Source organism: Lactuca sativa, chromosome 1 (assembly GCF_002870075.4).
Source record: "Lactuca sativa cultivar Salinas chromosome 1, Lsat_Salinas_v11, whole genome shotgun sequence".
NCBI lineage: Eukaryota > Viridiplantae > Streptophyta > Magnoliopsida > Asterales > Asteraceae > Lactuca > Lactuca sativa.
The window spans coordinates 33,750,362-33,761,101 of NC_056623.2; positions in this window are offsets into that span (position 1 = coordinate 33,750,362).

The window sequence follows — 10,740 nt, forward strand, 5'->3', positions numbered from 1 at the left end:
AGAGATAGGTGAGACCCTTTAATATTAAATAATTATATTTTTTTTGAGTAAACTACTGAAATCGTCCCTATGGTTTGGTCAAAATTGCACGTTTGGTCCCTAACTTTTTTTTTTTGCACTCGGATCGTCCTTGTGGTTTGCTTTTGTTGCATTTTTCGCCCCTTACATATATAAAGTTAGGGACCAAACACACAATTTTGACAAAACCATAGGGACGAAAAACGCAACAAAATCAAATCACAGGGATGATCCGAGTGCAAAAAAAAAGTTAGATATAAAGATGTAATTTTGACCAAACCATAAGGACGATTTTAGTAATTTACTCTATTTTTTTCCCTTTTTTTAAAAAAAAAAATAAGGTAAAACTTCATAAATGGTCCCTGTGGAAGTGAAATGACAGATGTGCCTTTCACTTAACGGCCAAAAGCTAACGGAGTTAGCGAAAATGACCATTTGTTAAAAGTTTTGAAACCAAAGGGACCATCTGTGAGGTTTTTATAAATTAGGAACTAAACTTCAGATTTTCGTAAACCACATGGACCAATTTTGAAGTTTTGTCTAAGAAAAATAATGAGTTATTAAAACTGATTTTTTTATCTTTTAAACTTAAATAAATAAACAAAATAAATTAATGAGCTTTAATTTGGTTATTTTGAAATAAGAAGGTAAACCCATTAATGAAATTGATATTCATTTATTATTACATTTATTGTAATAATTATATTAAAGTATTATGTGTAATTTATTAAAATAGAAAAACCATAAAATGACATGTGGAAAAGAAATTAAATCAAAATAACCACAAAATGATATTTGACAAATTGAATGAGAGTATGACATGTAGCAAAAAAAACCTTCATTTATTAGAACGGATTTTGGACATGTATTTTGAACGATACGATTTTACAAGTACTAGAAAACAAAAAAAGGATTCAAAATAATTAAAGGATTTGACAAACTACTTTTAAATACATAAAAAAAGTTGTTTGCAATATATGTAATTATATATACAATTAATTTCCAACGCTCTTAGCTACAGTGTCCGGTATTAAGCTGTGGCTTGGAAGTTTTGGCTTGGCTTCAATACCACCAATGGTTTGTGACTCATCAGCTTGCCCCCTCCACCGCCTCTATAACCCAATCGTCGGATGCACTGTGTAGCTCTACCGATCGTCTCATGTGCCTACGTGCTCTCCGCCGCCATTCTTGCTAATCTCTTTCTTTCTTCCTCCGCATGTAGATCGATTTCACCATTCATCTCTATCTTCCCCATTTATTCCATATTTTCCCCGATTTAGACACTGTCTTCTGGAGAGTATGATGACTATCTCCTGTCCTTCAACGCTCGCTTCTCTCCAATATATGTTCATCGCGTTCGATGAAATCAGTGCCTCCATGATAGGAAGGCAAACTGTCGGTCATGATGGGAATAGAGTAACGATGAAGATGACGATCGACAGGACTCCGATTTAGATTTTGGCGACACCGCCTCCGCCATAGCCTCCGTGGAAGAAGCAGGAAAAAGCAAGAAAACACAGTCGGGACTGTGACTCCAGCCAGCAGCATGAGTGTTTCGGTGGCGGCATCTTAAATCAATGTTGCTCTCCATCTCCGATTACAAGTGGTATCTCTGTTAACTACCGTTATCAGTGGAAACCGGAGCACCTTACAACCCCCAACAATCTCTCCAATCAAATCAGGTTTGTCTCTCTAATTTCTGAAGGCTTCTTCTTTGTGATTTATACGTGATCTGTGGAATCGTTATGCATGGGTTTTGGTTTTCGTTTCTTCATTGTTTCTGTTTCTAATTTATGCTAAATTTCTGCTTATTTGTCGATTTTTTACCTAGGGTTTTTGTTTCTTGGTTGTTTCTACTATTTATGAATGCAACTCCTTCTCTTTAGAGGCACTTACCAGGGCTTCTAATTTCCCATTGTTAGGAAGTAACTTCCACTACCAAAAGTGTCTGCTGTCACGGGAGAATCCAAGTTTGCTTTACTTGGAGCTGATTCTCTTCATACGGTATTTTGTTTTCTTTATTATGGTTGAAAATTCAAAATCCTTTTTTCTATTTGTATATGTACACTAAAATTGTGACATGTTCAAACCATTTATTCATAAGAAAAATTTCGAATCAGCATGGAAAAAGAAAGTGCTCAGACCATTGCAACTATTCAAGATGTTGTTGATTGGATTGAGAAGGTCATTGAGAAAATGGTGGATGCCGTTTCTTCGATGGATTGTATTTATGCTTCTTTGGTTTCATAGATACAACTTTCCTAATGATAGATAATTAGATATACAAATAACTTTGAAATTTGTTTATTTTATTGCATTTTTAAGCTTGATTTTAGTTCTTTTTCATTCGGATGTAGGTTGGTCTTCAAGGAAGCTCTGCAGGAGAGTCGTGGTTAGATATGATTAGGATAACCTTCGATGAAGGTACAAGTTCTCATCGCTTTGGTTCTCGACAGTTGGAGGCATTGTCATTGGAGTGTGGTGAGTATTTCATTGACATGATTCACTATCTTCATCAGATTTGTATTTGTAGACATTGAACTTCTGTAGTGAATGTAATTAATTTCAGAGTGAGGAACAATATTAGTATTTAATTACCTTTACTTATAAATTTACTGGTATCAACAGGCAGGAATTGGTTTGAGGATGAGAATTTATGGGCTCCTTTCCTGTATCATCATCTTCTACACTCTACAGAGGTTTATCTTTTGTTATTCAACAATTCTAAAAAGACTTTTTAGTGTATTAGTTTCTTCAAGTTCAATAAATGTAGAAGATCCTTCTCCACTCTATTAAGTGGCTTTTTCAACTGTATTGCAACGGATGATGAAGTTACTGTAATATGTTATTACTTATATTTTCTATTTATTTGGGTATGTAGTTTTTAAAGCTTTTTCCTAATATGCTGATGCTAAATGTGTAACTTGTTTGGATTATATTTTGAAGAATCTATGAGCTATCGCGTTTAAATTTGCTTTCTACATGGACGTTGCTGTTGAAGTGGCCGGGCAAACTTTTAATGAATATTCACGAACAGGATTGTGTTTGTGTGAACATAGCAGATCAGTATCAGGTATACAAAGTTCTGAATTTTATAAACTATTCTTTAGAATAATCCCAAAAGAAAATTGTTGCTTTGCGGCAGGTGGAATAAGTTTTTGGATTTAGCGGTTGTAGAAACTACTTACACCTGTCACAAACATATGACCTGGAAAACAACCTTAAAACCAACCTACTTAATTTGCCCAACCATCAATCATCCAAGTTTTTTTTTAGATCAACTTATGACATTGAAGTGGGAAAGGGAAGTATGGGTCAGATCAGATCAAAACAATGGATGTATAGGTGAATCATTTGCCTTCTTATTCTCATTTTTCTCAACTCTTAATAATTAATAACATTTCATGTTTTTCATGTTGCTTTGATGGTTTCTTCCATCATTCTCTTGACTGTATTTCCTAAGGTATGATATCACAAAATTGGGAGAATAACACAATAAACCCACTTGCCTATGCAAAAAATGCAATACATTGACCCATGCGAAGCATGGGGTGCTACACTAGTTAATAAGTAAATAAAGGAGGCAAGGTCTATTTGTAAATCATAAAAAGGGCTATAATTTAGAAAAAAAAATGGTATATGAAATTTATAAAATAGTTATTTACTAAAATGATTATATTTATTGTAAGTTTTTATAATGAGCACCTTATGTTTGCGAAGTAATTAAGCCTCATAACAAGATGTTTTTTCGCAATTTTTTAATGTTTTGTAGCATGCATGTGTGGTTGATCCTGTAATCTCCAAGAAATCTTTTCTGTTGACGACCTACTAATAGGTTGATTTGTCACACCTACCTATATCCTAACATTATAAATAAGTGCTGTGACCTTAAGATCATGTGCGTACATACATATCATTTTTTGCACTATAATCCTCCGCCATCCCTAGTTTCTTTGATCATGTTCATCATTTGAACAAGTTGAAGTGAAAATAAAATATTGAAAAGTTACTCCTCATTGTGGATTATATTTCCACATCATATTTTTCATTTAAATAGTTTTGTGGTCCTACATGTAACGCCCGTAGATCCGAGCTAGTCAATTTAGAGGCAATAAGGGTCGAAAACGACTTTTCGACAAAAAGATTATTAAGAATAAATAGTCTCAACCAAGTTTTAGTATATGTTACAAGGTTTCCGTACATATAAAGAGCGTCGAAATCCGAGTTATAACAAAGAAGTTCTGACCCGTCGAAGTTTCGCGACGGAACCGACACGATACCGGGAGACGTAAATAGTGAATTTACGATAGAGCGAGATTTAGCCTTAGCGATCTAAACGAAATTTGTAGTTTATGTTAAACCGATAGTGTGCATAAAAAGAACATCCAAATCTGACTTCGTATGAGGAAGTTGTGATTTTTCTAAGATTTAGCATAGCAGTACACAACCCGAAATCTGAATTTTAGATCGGTCGATTTTTAGCCAAAATAATCTAAACGATAAATGAAGATATCGTTAATAGGAGTTAAACGATAAAAAGACGGTCGAAAACGGAGCTCGTATGAGAAAGATATGGACGAAGCTTAGTCCTTACTCTTCGAGCGTTGCGAATTCGATACAGTTTTGTAAATATGAGATAGAGTGAGAATTAGCCGACGGGATCTAAATGAAAGTTGTAATAATCGTAAATACCAATGCGTGGATATAAATAACGTTGATAATAGAGCTCGTATGCGAAAGTTATGGACGAAACTTAGTCCCTACTTTTCGAGCGCGACGAATTTGATACAGTTTTGTAAATCCGAGATAGAATGAGAATTAGCCAACGAGGTCTAAATGAGAGTTGAAGATCTCATTAATAGGAACTCAACGGTAAAAAGACAGACAAAAATGGAGCTCGTATGCGAAAGTTATGGACGAAGCTTAGTCTCTACTTTTCGAGCGTGGCGAATTCGATACAGTTTTGTAAATCCAAGATAGAATGAGAATTAGCCAACGAGGTCTAAATGAAAGTTGAAGATCTCATTAATAGGAACACAACGGTAAAAAGACAGACAAAAACAGAGCTCGTATGCAAAAGTTGCGGACGAAGCTTGGAGAGTACTTTACTATACAATTCCTATAAATAAGAGATGAACTCTTCATAATTTCCTCACACCTTCAAACCTTTCTTTCTCTCTCTAACTTCTCTCTAACCTCCCTAAACCCCTCCCAAGTCTAGGGAACCTCCCTATCATGAGAAGAAAGCCCCGGAGCGCCCGACGGCTCCGAGAAGAAAAGCTTTCGGCTCGGAAACGCTGCTCCAGCGAAACCCGGTTTTTAATAAAAACCTGCTGTAAGTGAGCTACACCTATACTATATTTAATATAGATTTTATTTAATTATAGTAACATTATTAGGACCTTAAAATAATTATTTGGGCTATTATTATGAGTTATATTGAGTGTTATTTAACGCTTATATAATAGTAATAATAGCTAGACTATTAAATTAGTCTCGTCAAGCGTTAGACTAAACTCTAGTGGTAATGATACTAGGTTTCGTCAAGGGATAATTGTTTTAAGAGTAACGAAGTGCTGTCCGAGTGCCGACTCACCACCTTTCAGGTGAGTGCATAGTTACTTTCATCTTACACATAGATATGAAGTATTTTATATAAATTACATGCTAAGTGTGCATATTATTTGAGTACTTGCTGTCTATGCTGGATGAACGTTTTTATGCATGTTTTAAAGGATTTAAACTGTATACTTATTTTATATATACGAATATGTTGGGTATGACATGGGTAGATGAACGATGAGAGATAAAAGATGATGTGAGTAAACATTGGCAGCTATGGACTTAGTGCCTAATAAACATCGGCAACTATGGACTTAGTGCCTATTGGACAAACACCGGTAGCTATGGATTTAGTACCTGTTGGGAATTGGTAGCTATGGACTTAGTACCTATTAGATAAACACTGGTAGCTACGGATTTAGTACCCGATGAATAGACTATAGCAGCTATGGAATTAGTGCTTTACGAACGAACATTGGCAGCTATGGACTTAGTGCCAATCCTATAACCCTGGAAGTAAGGGACTTCGGAATAAACGAATGCAGGATAGATGACTCTTAGGTTAAATCCTTAAGAGTAAAGAAGATAATGGGGATGGGTAATTGGGTTGATTGTTTGATTGTTTAAACATAATAATTATAATATTGTGGGTTGAAAACCCTATGTACTCACCAGGTTTCCCAACCTGACCCACTCAGTTTATTTATATCACAGGTGTTGATACGAAGTCACATTACATTGAGAGATTAAAGAGATGTAGATCACTAGTGTAAATAAATGTAAGTTCTGTTTATGCTTATGTTTCTGTATTGACGATGACATCCCAAACATTTTAAAATGAATAAAATACGTTTCTTTGAAAGTGTTTTGATAACGTATTTATTGTGTTTTTCTAGGAACAAATTCCGCAACATTTTTATGAAATGAAGTACTTTGATTTTTATAAAGCATAAACAAAATCTGTCTTTTTTGACCGTGAAAATTGGGGATGTCACACTACAAGTGGTATCAAAGTAGGAATCACATATCCTTATGAGATTTTTGATCTGTTTACGGTCCTTGTTTTCCGCATTTCATTCAGATTTTATATTTCTCTAAAGTATTTATTGATTGTTCGCTTCCTGTTCAATTATGGAGAATTTCAATCAACAAGTCATTCATCTCAACTACTCTAACAACCGTGGATCAAACAACAAAGCATCAATGTTGCTTCCTGGTGACTATGATGACCGGGTAGGACACATTGAATACTATACCTATGTTGGGTTTTGAGCAATCTAACACTTCCTAAGTGTGCATGCAACCCTAATAAACCTTGGATCTATGTTTGTCTAAATACATGCAAAATAATAATTTTCCAAGGTTCATAACCTATCTAACATGACATGGGGTACTTTTAAACATAAAAGAGTTAGAAGAGATTACATACCTTTTTGATGAGGTTGATTCTTGAGGAGTTTGAGGGCCAATCACCAATAGTGTGAATGCCTCAAATGGAATCACAAATCACCACAAACTCTTGGAAAACTTTGAGAGAGTGTATACACACTTATAAAATCGGCCACACACCAAGTCTCACACAACTAGTGCCACTAGTGGCTATTTCATGCAACATAAGCATGCTTATATAGTGTACATGATTAGGGTGAAACCCTAATAACCCATGACCTTTCCTTTTCCAAGGATCCATGGGTTAAAAGCTCCATGGATCATCCATGGACTTCCATACAAGCCTAGCCCATTAACAAATGAGTGTTACACACCATATAAAACCAATAGCCCACAATCTAATTAGTCTTCCTTTTAATCTCTAAATTAATTCATAATTAATTTAAGACTAAGACTAATTAAATAACATGACTACATATTAATATATTATAACTTATAATATATTAATAATCATATGTGTATAACTCTCATAAAATTATCCATAAATAGTTTGGATGAAATGCAACCCAAATGGACCATGCCGGGTCGGGTCAAGTATATACCAAATAAGTTATGGACTTAGACACCTTATCCAACAACCTATGCCATTGATGAAGACGTTTGGAGATCTGTGAAGAATTGTCCTCACATGGGTGAAACTGAAAACCTTTGGTATCTTGAGAACTCACGAAGAATATCTCATTGATGATGAGAAACTGAAAACCTTTGGTAGTCCACTCACACTTTTAGCAAAAGAAGAATGTGCGAAACAAACTGTGTCTGATGAAGAAGTTTTAACTGAAGTTTCCGATAATGATGAACAGTTCTCTATGTAAACAACTCAAATGTGAAAAAGTTTTACAAGAAACCATCATCAAACTTTCGCTCAACAATTACGAATGGTGAAAATTCTGGTACAAAAGCATGGAAACCAAACTCTTTTGACAAAGCAAAATCTTAATCAATTTAAATTGAAAGAAAAAATTGCAAGAATGGTCCCAGTGGTTAGGTGAAAATTGCCACTTTAGGCCAAAAAAGTTTGAGCTAGCACTCATGGTCCAAAGGTTTACACTTTGTTGTCACTTTGGTTCAAAATCCTAATTGCCGTCACTTTTCCCCCGTTACCATCCATTTGGCTTGTAAAAGGGAGGGTATTTTCGTTATACCCTGTTTTACTCCCTTTATTTATTTAATAAAACCCTCTTACGTATTTCCCCTTACTGCAATAAGGATAAAAGCATCAATCATACTCACATTTATAGTCCTAATTAGACAGTTGGTCGATTCCACTTCGATTGTCATTAATTAAGGATCAAGAACCCTAATCCCATTTCCAGGTTGTGAGCTTTGATCAGGCAAGTTGATCAGTTAATGCAAATACCAATATGGAATGTAAAGTTGTATGAGAAACCATTCAACGCAAGGGTGGTTTATGGTATGTATTTTTTATTTTGCTCACTAAGTTGCATTTTTATGTGAAATCCTTTCATCTGAAACTTGTTTTTTGTTCTTGTTTTGAAGATGCACACCTTACTCTGTTTACCATCAAGCTACATCATGAGGGTGAGTTTACAAAGTTTCCAGATGTGAACTACATTGATGGAACTATGACATACGTTGACATGGTGGATATAGAAGAGTTTTCTATTCATGAAATGGATGCCATCATGAAAGGGTTAGGATACTCAGTTCCTCCAGTTATCTATTATCATTTTCGGTTGCCCAAGGGAGACATGCATTTTGGACTACGTGCCCTAGGAAACGATGATGATGTTTGTAATCTTGCCCGATATGTGAAGGAGCATAAAGTCATAAAGGTGTACACTAAACACAGTATGGCAAAATTGCTTACTTACTTTATGGCTCCTAAACCTATTAAAAAGGTTATTATTGAGTAATTAGATGAAATTGAGGAGCATGAAACCACCACAACTGATAACCAAGCTAGTGATAGACCACATAGACATACATCTCATGTTTTACATAATGATCTGGTAACTTCACCAAAACAAGCTGGAATCATAGGCAATGAAGGTGCTTTGTCTTTATTCCCTGAGTATAATAGGAAAAAGGAGTTGGAGCAAGGACAAAGCTTTCTCATCATGTAGTAAGAAATTAGCCATGGATGATGTTGGTGAAGTTAATGTACGTGGGGATAAGGATCATACACCTAATGATTTTGATGAGGCAACTTATAAATTTGATCTTGGGTTGTACCAAAAGATTTTACAATCTAATTCTTAATTTGATAAGGGAGTCAATGAAGAGAAGGAATGGGAGGAGGTAGTTAATGAAGTTAGTGATACTATAGATATGAGGGATTATTAGATGGATGCTAGAGTTGAAGATGATGTAGATATGGGGGTTATGAGATGGATGCTGGAATTGAAGATGAAGTTACTCATAATGTAGATATGATGGAGGAGACTAATGAGAGTAAAAAAGAAAGTGATGAAAAAAGTGATGGGGAGGAGGATAGTGATGAAAATGACTCTTGGGTAGATGAGGAGAACATAATTCCTGATGCAGAGGTAGATATGAAGGATTTTTACATGAGTGTTGATCTGGAAGCTAAATTTATGGAAAAGAGAGTAACAAATCACATGCATAATGACAGTAATGAAGATCCTAAAGACCCTGAAGATTTGGATATGATGTAATTGATAATGACCAATAGGATTCAATGGATGAGGGTTCTGATATGGAAAGGAAAAGGAGAGGTTTATTAAAAGAATTGGGGAAGGAGACAAGATGCTCTCAAGGAGAGATACATAAAGTAACTTTTAGGATATGACAAAAATATAAAAGTAAAAAGGAGTTAAAGGAAAAGATACAATTTCATGCATTGGAAACTAGGAGGAATATATTCTTTAAGAAAAACGACAAAACAAGGTTAAGGGCTTTATGCAAAGGGACTGTAGCCTTTAATGAGGGCGATGTTGGTGAACCTACCCCATCTCCTTAAGTGATACAAGGTTCTAGGTCAACTAAAGATGGTAGTTGGATGATTTAAACATACAACCACAAACACAAATGCTTGCACACAAGAAAAGTTAGATCTGCAACTGCAAAGTTTATTGGTAAGCAAATAATGGATCAGGTTGAATCAAACCCAACAATCAAAGTGAAAGCTTTAAAAGAAAAACTGCAAAAGGAGTATCAAGTGGGTTTCTCTATACATCAAATTTTTAGGGCTAAATCTAATGCAAAAAAACAAGTTCAAGGAGATTACAAAAAGTAGTATGAGGTTCTCAGAGATTACATCTTGTAGTTACAGTCTACCAATCCAGATACAACTGTGAAGTTAGAATTTGAGTCTGAACCCAACTCCAATGCTACCCTAAGAAGGTTTAAAAGAATTTATGTGTGTCTGGGTGGAATGAAGAAGGGTTTTAGAGCTTGCCTGAAGGATTTTCTAGGTTTCGACAGATTTTAAATGCAGTTGAGGTAGAATCCAACAATGAAATATACCCCTAACTTATGCCATTGTTGAGTCTGAGAACACTCAAAGCTGAAAATGGTTTCTTGAGTGTTTAGGAGATGACCTGGACCTATATGCAAACTTTAACTTCACATTTATAAGTGACAGACAAAAGGTATGTAATTGGTAGTTTAAATATGCTATATTTGGATGTAATATAGTAACTAAATTTTATTTCTTTTATAGGGTTTACAGGTTGCCATTGCTTAGTTGTTCCCATGTGCTGAGCATATTTATTGTCTCAGGCATAT